Genomic DNA, 10,474 nt, shown 5'->3' on the forward strand with positions numbered 1-10,474 from the left:
CTGGGCCACTCAAGGACATTCAGAGACCTGTCAAAAAGCCACTCCTGCATTGTCTTGGCTGTGTGCTTAGGGTCGTTGTCCTGTCGGAAGGTGAACCTTCGCCCCAGTCTGAGGTCTTGAGCACTCTGGAGCAGGTTTTCATTAAGGATCTCTCTGTACTTTGCTCCGTTCATCTCTCCCTCAATCCTGACTAGTCTCCCAGTCCCTGCCGCTGAAAAACATCCCCACAGCATTATGCTGCCACCAACATGCTTCACTGTAGGGATGGTGCCAGGTTTCCTCCAGATGTGACGCTTGGCATTCAGGCCAAAGATCTTGGTTTCATCAGACTAGAGAATCTTGTTTCTCATGGTCTAAGAGTCCTTTAAGTGCCTTTTGGCAAACTCCAAGTGGGCTGTCATGGACCTTTTACTGAGGAATAGCTTCCGTCTGGCCACTCTACCATAAAAGCCTAATTGATGGAGTGCTGCAAAGATGGTTGTCCTTCTGGAAGGTTCTTCCATCTCCACAGAGGAACTCTGGAGCTCTGTCAGAGTGACCATTGGGTTCTTGGTCACCTCCCTGACCAAGGCCGTTCTCCCTCGATTGCTCAGTTTGGCCGGGGGGGCAGCTCTAGCAAGTGTCTTGGTGGTTCTGAACTTCTTTAATTTAAGAATGATGGAGTCCACCGTGTTCTTGGGGACCTTCAATGCTGCAGACATTTTTTGGTACCCTTCCCCAGATCTGTGCCTCGACACAATCCTGTCTCGGAGCTCTACGGACAATTCCTTCGACCTCATGGCTTGGTTTTTGCTCTGACGTGCACTGTCAACTGTGCACCTTATATAGACAGGTGTGTGCCTTTCCAAATCATGTCCAATCAATTGAATTTACCACAGGTGGACTCCAAACAAGTTGTAGAAACATCTCAAGGATGATCAATTGAAACAGGATGCACCTGAGCTCAATTTCGAGTCTCATAGCAAAGGGTCGGAATACTTATGTAAATAAGTTATTTCATTCTTTTCTTTTTAATAAAGTTGCAGAAATGTCTAAAACCTGTTTTTGCTTTGTCATTGTGGGTTATTGTGTGTAGATTCATGAGAATTTGTATTCATTTAATCAATATTAGAATAAGGCTGTAACGTAACAAAATGTGTAAAAAGTCAAGGGGTCTGAATACTTTCCGAATGCACTATAAATGCACACATTCATTCAAGTTACAGACCATGTAACTAGGCCTAGAACCATTAGACAAAGCAAGTGCAACAATATCCGTAGGATAGTTATGGGTATCATAACCTATGGGAGCTTGTACAGCATAAATGTTGGCATTTGTGGTTCTAACCCGGGTGGTTTTAAAGCGGTATGGTTCGGTAATGTGGTTGTGCATTTGTTGAGAAAGTTTGTAGCAGGTGTTTGTGTTGAGCTAGCATGATAGGTGAGGTTTGCAATAGCGCTAATCTGAGTTTCAGTTTGCTAGCTAGCAAGACAGCTCATGTTTTTCTGGTCAACAGAAATGTTTGGTGTGGCCGCACCCATGAAGGTAGTCAGTTGTTTGCAGCTGGTAGTCGTTAGCTACTGTAAGGCTGATAAGGTGTTTTGCTCGTGGGCCGGAACATTGTGTGTTGACTGTTTTGGCAGCTTTTGTTAGTGCTGTTTGCAGGATTACTTTACCCAGTATGGAATCTGTGGCACGTGTATTTGTGTTAGCACTAGGCTAGTGGCTAATGGTTGCTATGGTACGTAGCTTTGGTAAATCAGGGTGTGTTAGTGCTAAGCCAGTGGCTAACCGTGGCTATGGTTTGTAGCTTTTGTGCATGGCATGCTGGTTTGGTTTTGCCTGGTATGAATGGATATCTCTGGATCTTGGAACGCATGCATGTATAGGTTGGTTAGCAGTGAGCTAATGGCTAACTGTGACTTTTGTCAGTCGATTTATTAGTTCTGTCTAGCCTATTGATTTTGACTATGGGGGCATTCGAGCCAGCAGTGTTTTGTGCTGATGTAGAGGATAGTTGGGGTTTTCTCTATCTAATTAAGGAGACCATGAAGATCTCCCCCACAACACGAGCCCGAGGGGACGCAAAACCCGACAGGAAAACCACGTCAGTGACTCAACCCACTCAAATAGTATAGTGGGGGGAAAAAGCCTGGTATGACGTGATGCACCCTTCCTAGGAATGGCATGGGAGCGCGCGAGCAAGCCAATGACTCAGCCCTCATAACAGGGTCAGAGGCAGAGAGAGGGGAGCCAGCCAGGCAGAGACAGCAAGGGTGGTTCGTCACTCCAGTGCCTTGCAGTTCACCTTCGCACCCGGGGGCCAGACTACACTCAATCATAGGACCTACTGAAGAGCTAACACTTCGGTGAAGACTTAAAGGTTGAGACCGAGTCTGCGTCTCTCACATGATCGGAAGACCATTCCATAAAAATGGAACTCTCTAGGGGAAAGCCCTGCCTTCAGCTGTTTACTTGGAAATTCTATGAACAACAATGAGGAATGTGTCTTGTGACTGTAGCGTACATGTAGGTATGTACGGCAGGACCAAATCGGAGAGATGGGTAGGAGGAAGTCCATGTAATGCTTTGTAGGTTAACAGTAAAAACTTGAAATTAAGCCTTAACAGGAAGCCAGCACTGGAGTAATATGATCAAATGTTTTGGTTCTTGTCAAGATTCTAGCAGTTCTATTTAGCACTAGCCAAAGTTTATTTAGTGCATTATCTGGGTAGCCGGAGACTAGAGCATTGCAGTAGTCTCATCTTGAAGTGACAAAAGCATGGATTAGCTTTTCTGCATCGTTTTCGGACAGATATTTTGGATTTTTGTGATGTTACTAAGATGGAAAAAAGAGTAACGCCAAGGTCTTTCAGTTTTATTTGAGACAACTGTACAACCATCGAGAATCATTGTCAGATCCGACAGCAGATCTCTTTGTTTCTTGGGACCTAGAACAAGCATTTCTGTTTGGTCCGAGTTCAAAAGTAAAACATTTGCCGACATACACTTCCTTATGTCTGAAATACAGGCTTCCAGGCTAGATAATTTTGGGGCTTCACCATGTTTTATTGAAATGTACATCTGTGTGTCGTCTGCATACCAGTGAAAGTTGACATTGTGTTTCCTAATGGCATCACCAAGAGGTAGCATATATAGTGAAAACAATGGTGGTCATAGAATGGAAGCTTGAGGAACACTTAAACTTACCATTGATTTGTCAGAGGACAAACCATCCACAGAGACAAACTGATATGTTTCCGACAGATAAGATCTAAACCAGGCAAGAACTTGTCCGAGTAGACCAATTAGGGTTTCTGATATGTCCAAAAGAATGTGGTGATTGATGGTGTCGAAAGCGCCACTAAGGTTTAGGAGCATGGAAACAGATGCAGAGCCTTGGTCTGACGCCATTGTAAGGTCATTTACCACCTTCACGAGTGCGGTCTCAGTACTATGATGGGGTCTAAAACCAGACTGGAGCTTTTCGCTTACATTATTTGTCTTTGGGATGGCAGTGAGCAACAGCTTTTCTAACGTTTTTGAGAGGAATGGGAGATTCCATATAGGCCGATAGTAAAAGATTTCCGGGTCGAGGTTTGGCTTTTTTACTGCCACTTTTAGTGAGTTTGGGACACATACATAGGATAGGGAGACGTTTATGATGTTCAACATAGGAGGGCCAAGCACAGGAAGTAGCTCTTTCAGTACCTTAGTTGGAATATGGTCCAGTAGACCGTTCGAAGGTTTAGAGGCCATTACTATTTTTGTGAATTTATCGAGAATTACAGGATTATTATTTAACCCTTATTTTACCAGGTAAATTGATTGAGAACACGTTCTCATTTACAGCAACGAGCTGGGGAATAATTATACGGGAGAGGAAAGTGCAATGAATGAGCCAATTGGAAGTTGGGGATGATTAGGTGGCCATGATGGTATGAGGGCCAGATTGGGAATTTAACCAGGACACCGGTTAACTCTTACGATAAGTGCCATTGGATCTTCAGTGACCACAGAGAGTCAGGACACCCGTTTAACGTCCCATCCGAAAGACGGCACCCTACGCAGGGTAATGTCCCCAATCACAGCCCTGGGGCATTGCCTCCTACTGACCCTCCAAAACCACTTCCAGCAGCATCTGGTCTCCCATCCAGGACCAACACTCCTTAGCTTCAGAGGCAAGCCAGCAGTGGGATGCATGGTGGTATGCTTTTCAAGTTCATGAAGTCATCACTGCAGAAGTGAAGGCTATTTTCACTTGGGGAATTCTGCTTTATAGTTAGCTTTGCGACAGTATCAAAAATAATTGTTGGGTTGTTTTTAGTCTCCTCAATCAGGTTGGAAAAGTAGGCTGATCGAGCAGGAGTGAGGGCTTTTCAATATTGAGCGGTACTGTCTTTGCAAGCTAGTCGGAAGACTTCCGCTCTTTGGTGGTTCGCCATTTCCGTTCCAATATTCTGGAAGCTTTCTTCAGGGCTCGGGTATTTTCTGTATACCAGGGAGCTAGCTTCTTGTGACAATTTTTTTGTTGTTTGTTTTTAGTGGTGCGACTGCATCTAGGGTATTACGCAAGGTTAAGTTTAGATCCTCAGTTAGGTGATTAAATTATTTTTGTACTCCGATGTCCTTGGGTAGGTGGAGGGAGTCTGGAAGGGCATCTAGGAATCTTTGGGTTGTCGAAAAATATATAGCGTTGCTTTTGAGAATCCTTGGTTAGGGTCTAAGCAAATGATTTGTTGCGATTGCAAACGTAATAAGATGGTGGTCTGATAGTCCAGGATTATGAGGAAAAACATTTAGATCCACAATATCTATTCCACGGGACAAAACTAGATCCAGGGTATGATTGTGGAAATGCGTAGGTCCCGAGACATGTTGGACAAAACCCAATGAGTTGATGTTTTGTAGTGGGTCTGTGGACTTCTCCATGTGAATATTGAAGTCACCAAAAATGTGAATATTATCTGCCATGACTGAGAGGTCCGATAGGAATTCAGGGAACTCAGTGATGAACCCTGTATACGGCCAAGAAGGCCTGTAAACAGCATTTATAAAAAGTGATTGAGTAGGCTGTGTAGATTCCCTGACAAGAACTTCAAAAGACGAATACGTAGTCTTTTTTTGTTTTTGTAAATGGACATTTTCTGTCATAAATGTTAGCAACAGCTCTGCCTTTGCGGGATTGCGAGGGATATGGTCACTAGTGTAACCAGGAGGAGAGGCCAAATTTAGTGCAGTAAATTCATCAGACTTAAGCCATGTTTCAGTCAAGCCAGTCGCATCAAGTTTACAATCAGCGATTAGTTCTTTGACTATGACTGCCTTGGAAGTGAGGGATCTCACATGAAGTAGTCCCATTTTGAGATATGCAGCAGAATCCCAATTTCTTTCATTAATGACAGGAATCGAGGAGGTCTTTATTCCAGTGAGATTGCTATGGAAAACACTGTCATGTTTAGCATTGCCCGATTTGGATCGAGGCACAGATACGGTCTCAATGGAGAACACTGAGCTGACTATGCTCGGGGCAGACTCCACTAAGCTGGCAGGCTGGCTAACAGCCTGCTGCCTGGCCTGCACCCTATCTCATTCTGGAGCTGAAGGAGTTAGAGCCCGGTCTATGTTAATAGATCAAATGAGAGCACCCCTCCAGCTAGGATGGACTTCAGCAGAAAGAGGCCCAATTATCTTCAAATTCTATATTTTGGGAGGGGCAAATAAACAGTTTTCAACCAACGATTGAGTTGTGAGAGTCTGCTCATCACTCCCCGCAGAGACAATTACTTGATGCCAACACATCTTTCTAGCTAAGTTACATGCTGAAGCTAGGTTGAGCTTGGTGACCGCTGACGGTTTCATCCTAACATCTTTGGTACCTGATGAACAATGTACGATCGCTGGATGATTATTTTTAAGTCTAATATTACGGGTAATGGAGTCGCCAATAACTAGGGTTTTCCATTTGTCAGAGCTAATGGTTGGAGGCTTTGGTGGCTCCAACCCCGTAACGGGTGGAGGAGAGACCTCAGAAGTCTCGGGCTCTGACTCCAACTCATTGCTTAGTGGGGAAACCCGGTTGAAAGTTTATATCGGCTGAATGAGCAACACCGGTTGAGCATGCTGACAGCATTTCTTTCCAGAAGCTGTGAGAAAATTGTCCGGCTGCAGGAACTGTGCGGGGGGATTAACACTACTACCTGTACTTACTGGTGGCACAGACGCTGTTTCATCCTTTCCAAACGATTCCGTCTGAAGCCGGGCTTGCAACTCGGCTATCCTCACCATAAGGTGATGGTTCTCCTGAATATTATGAATATTGCAACTGCAATGAGAAGGCATATTGTTACTTTCAGAAAGTATTCACACCGTTTGACTTTTTCAAAATGTTGTTGTGTTACAGCCTGCATTTAAAATGGATTAAATAGAAATGTTATGTCATACACACAATACCCCAGAATGCCAAAGTGGAATTTTGTTTTTAGGCATTTTTACAAATCAATTTAAAATGAAAAAACTGAAATGTTTTGAGTCAATAAGTATTCAACCCCTTTGTTATGGCAAGCCTAAATAAGATCAGGTGTAAAAATTTGCTCAACAAGTCACATAAGTTGCATGGACTCACTCCGTGTGCAATAGTAGTGTTTAACATGATTTTTGAATAACTACCTCATCTTTGTACCCCACACATACAATTATCTGTAAGGTCGCTCAGTCGAGCAGTGAATTTCAAACACAGATTCAACCACAAAGACCAGGGAGGTTTTCCAATGGCTTGCAAAGAAGGGAACCTGTTGGTAGATGGAAACTGCTCAGGGAATTCACCATGAGGCCAATGGTAACTTTAAAACCGTTAAGAGTTTAATGGCTGTGATGGGAGAAAACTGAGGATGGATCAACAACATTGTAGTTACTCCACGATACTAACTTAAATGACAGAGTGAAACAAAGGAAGCCTGTACAGAATAAAAGTATTCCATAACATGCATCCTGTTTGCAATAAGGCACTAAAGTAAAACTGCACAAAATGTGGCAAAGAAATTAACTTTATGTCATGAATAGAAAGTGTTATGTTTGGGGCAAATCAAACACAACACATCACTGAGTACCACTCTTCATATTTTCAGGCATGGTGGTGGCTGCATCATGTTATGGGTATGCTTATCATCGGCAAGGACTAGGGAGTTTTTTTTAGGATAAAAATAAATGGAACAGTGCTAAGCACCGGCAAAATCCTAGAGGAAAACTTGATTCAGTCTGCTTTCCAACAGACACTGGTAGACAAATTCACCTTTCAGCAGGACAATAACCCAAAACACAAGGCCAAATATACACTGGAGTTGCATTGAATGCTCCTGAGTGGCCTAGTTACAGTTTTGACTTAAATCGGCTTGAAAATCTATGGCAAGACTTGAAAATGGCTGTCTATCAATGATCAACAACCAACTTGACAGAGCTTGAAGAATTCAAAAATAATAATGTGCATATATTGTACAATCCAGGTGTGCAAGCTCTTTGACTTACCCAGAAAGACTCACAGCAAAGGGGATTCTAACATGTATTGACTCAGGGGTGTGAATACTTATGTAAATTAGATTTCTGTAATTATTTTCAATACATTTGCAAACATTTCTAAAAACATGTTTTCACTTTGTCATTATGGTGTATGGTTGATTGGTGAGAATTGTAAAAAAATGTGTATTCATTTTGAATCGAGGATGTAACACAACAAAATGTAGAATAGGTCAAGGGGTATGAATACTTTCTGAAGGCACTGTAGCAAACTTTTTTATCTGGTGGTGGTCCTGCAGATCAATTTCCAGATAACGTGTCCGGGGTGATAAAGTTGAATGAAAAAAGTTGAGTGAGGAAAAAAATGAAGACGTTGGTAAACTTGTTAAATACAGAGTTTGATTAAACGGCTATTAAAAGTAAAAAAGCAAAAAGTTTGGCAGGTAGCGAAGTAGCAGCAAACAGCACAGCAGCACGAAAACAACGCTAGTTAGGGGGTTTGCCGAGTCCCCAATAACCGGATGTTCCGGTTTTCAGGGGAAATGGAAAGAGAGCCAGTGACACGACTTCCGCATTTGGACCTTAACAAGGCAACACTCCATCTTAACTCCTCCTTCACATTTACTGATTGGTTGAACAGTGCAGAAGAGAACCTCCCCCAACAGTTTGTTTGTTCTCCTCATGACCAGTATGTAGGGATCTAGTTTCAGGCGTTTATTTCACGCCTGCTCCTTTAGGTTAGGGCTTTTGTAACAAAAGGAAAGAAGGATTCTAGAACCCTTCTGAATCTGAATAAGCTTTTTAATTGTATTTTGTTCTTTATTTTAAATAGTGCCTGAGCGTTAGTGTTTACTTCATTGTTTAAACTTAAACATCAGGAGTTTGTTTTAAACTGTACCTACATGGGAATATTTGTACATGTATCGGCATTCCTTAAAAACCGCTTAGATGTAAAGTTCCCCGTTTTACATAGGATGTGAAATCTGAAACCACTTGAAGCTTGGATGTCCCTCCTACCATTTAATTTGTTCTTCCGACTGTCCATCAACTCCTGGCTGAACCCTATGTCACAGCCACTGACAAAGCACATGCCTGCAATACATTGTAGCGCAGCAGGAGAGAGTGGTTTCATCACTATAGCACATTCAGAGATCGACTTAGAGCCATTCATCTAAAATAATTAATAGATTTTAAACAAAAAACACTTTCTGTTTTGTCATTGTTGGACAAGATTAATATGCGATGAAAGGCAAGTTCCTAACAAGTTCAGGAAGCCAAGCTAGAGCTCTGTGTGATGTTCACAGATGTTTTGATCAAGCGAGATCTTAACAAAATATGCACATTTTCTCCAACACTAAACATATAAATATGTATTTTACAGTTATAAGGAAGGTGAACTCCTATAGTTAGTGGTTTGATAATTTGATTATACTATATTTAGAAATAATATATAGTACCAGTCAAAAGTTGGGACACACCTACTCATTCAAGGGTTTTTCTTTATTTTGACTATTTCCTACATTGTAGAATAATAGTGAAGACATCAAAACTATGAAATAACACATATGGAATCATGTAGTAACCAAAAAAGTGTTCAACAAATCAAAATACATTTTATATTTGAGATTCTTCAAAGTAGCCACCCTTTGCCTTGATAACAGCTTTTCACACTCTTGGCATTCTCTCAACCAGCTTCATGAGGTAGTCACCTGGAATGCATTTCAATTAACAGGTGTGCCTTGTCAAAAGTTAATTTGTGTAATTTCTTTCCTTCTTAATGTGTTTGAGCAAATCAGTTGGGTTGTGACAAGGTAGGGATGGTACACAGAAGATATCAGAAATTGCAGCCCAAATAAGTGCTTCACAGAGTTCAAGTAACAGACACATCTCAACATAAACTGTTCAGAGGAGACTGCATGAGTCAGGCCTTCATGGTCAAATTGCTGCAAAGAAACCACTACTAAAGAAGAAGAGACTTGCTTGGACCAAGAAAAGAGCAATGGACATGAGACCGGTGGAAATCTGCCCTTTGGTCGGATGAGTCCAAATTTGAGATTTTTGGTTACAACCGCCATGTCTTTGAGACGCAGAGTAGGTGAATGGATGATCTCTGCATGTGTGTTTCCCACCATGAAGCATGGAGGAGGAGGTGTGATGGTGTGGGCGTGCTTTGCTGGTGACACTGTCTGTGATTTCTTTAGAATTCAAGGCACACTTAACCAGCATGGCTACCACAGCATTCTGCAGCGATACTCCATTCCATCTGGTTGGCGCTTAGTGGGACTATCACTTGTTTTTCAACAAGACAATGACACAACACACCTCCAGGTTGTGTAAGGGCTATTTGACCTACAAGGAGAGTGATGGAGTGCTGCATCAGATGACTCGGCCTCCACAATCACCCAACCTCAACCCAATTGAGATGGTTTGGGATGAGTTGGACCGCAGAGTGAAGGAAAAGCAGCCAACAATTGCTCAGCATATGTGGGAACTCCTTCAAGAGTGTCAGAAAAGCATTTCTCATGAAGCTGGTTGAGAGAATGCCAAGAGTGTGCAAAGCCGTCATCAAGGCAAAGGGTGGCTACTTTGAAGAATTTAAAATATCAAATATATTTTGATTTGCTTAACACTTTTTGGGTTACTACATGATCCATATGTGTTATATTATAGTTTTGATGTCTTCACTATTACTCTAAAATGTAGAAGATAGTAAAAATAAAGAAAAACCCTTGAATGAGTAGTTGTGACCAAACTTTTGACTGGTACATTTAATATTACATGTAGTTACATTTAAGAGGTATTAATCATGTTACATGTACAGTACTTCAAAATTCAAAAAGGCAATCGCACATTTGCGCTATCTTTGTTGCAGGTGCATAGTAACAGTTGAATAAGATTAGAAAAAACAAGAAATCCGCGCTCTGCTCTTGACAGTATCACTGCTCTTTAATAAGCTTTACGTATCGGCCTCAAGGACTTCGT

The sequence above is a fragment of the Salvelinus alpinus genome, chromosome 4, assembly GCF_045679555.1.
Source record: "Salvelinus alpinus chromosome 4, SLU_Salpinus.1, whole genome shotgun sequence".
Taxonomy (NCBI): Eukaryota; Metazoa; Chordata; class Actinopteri; order Salmoniformes; family Salmonidae; genus Salvelinus; species Salvelinus alpinus.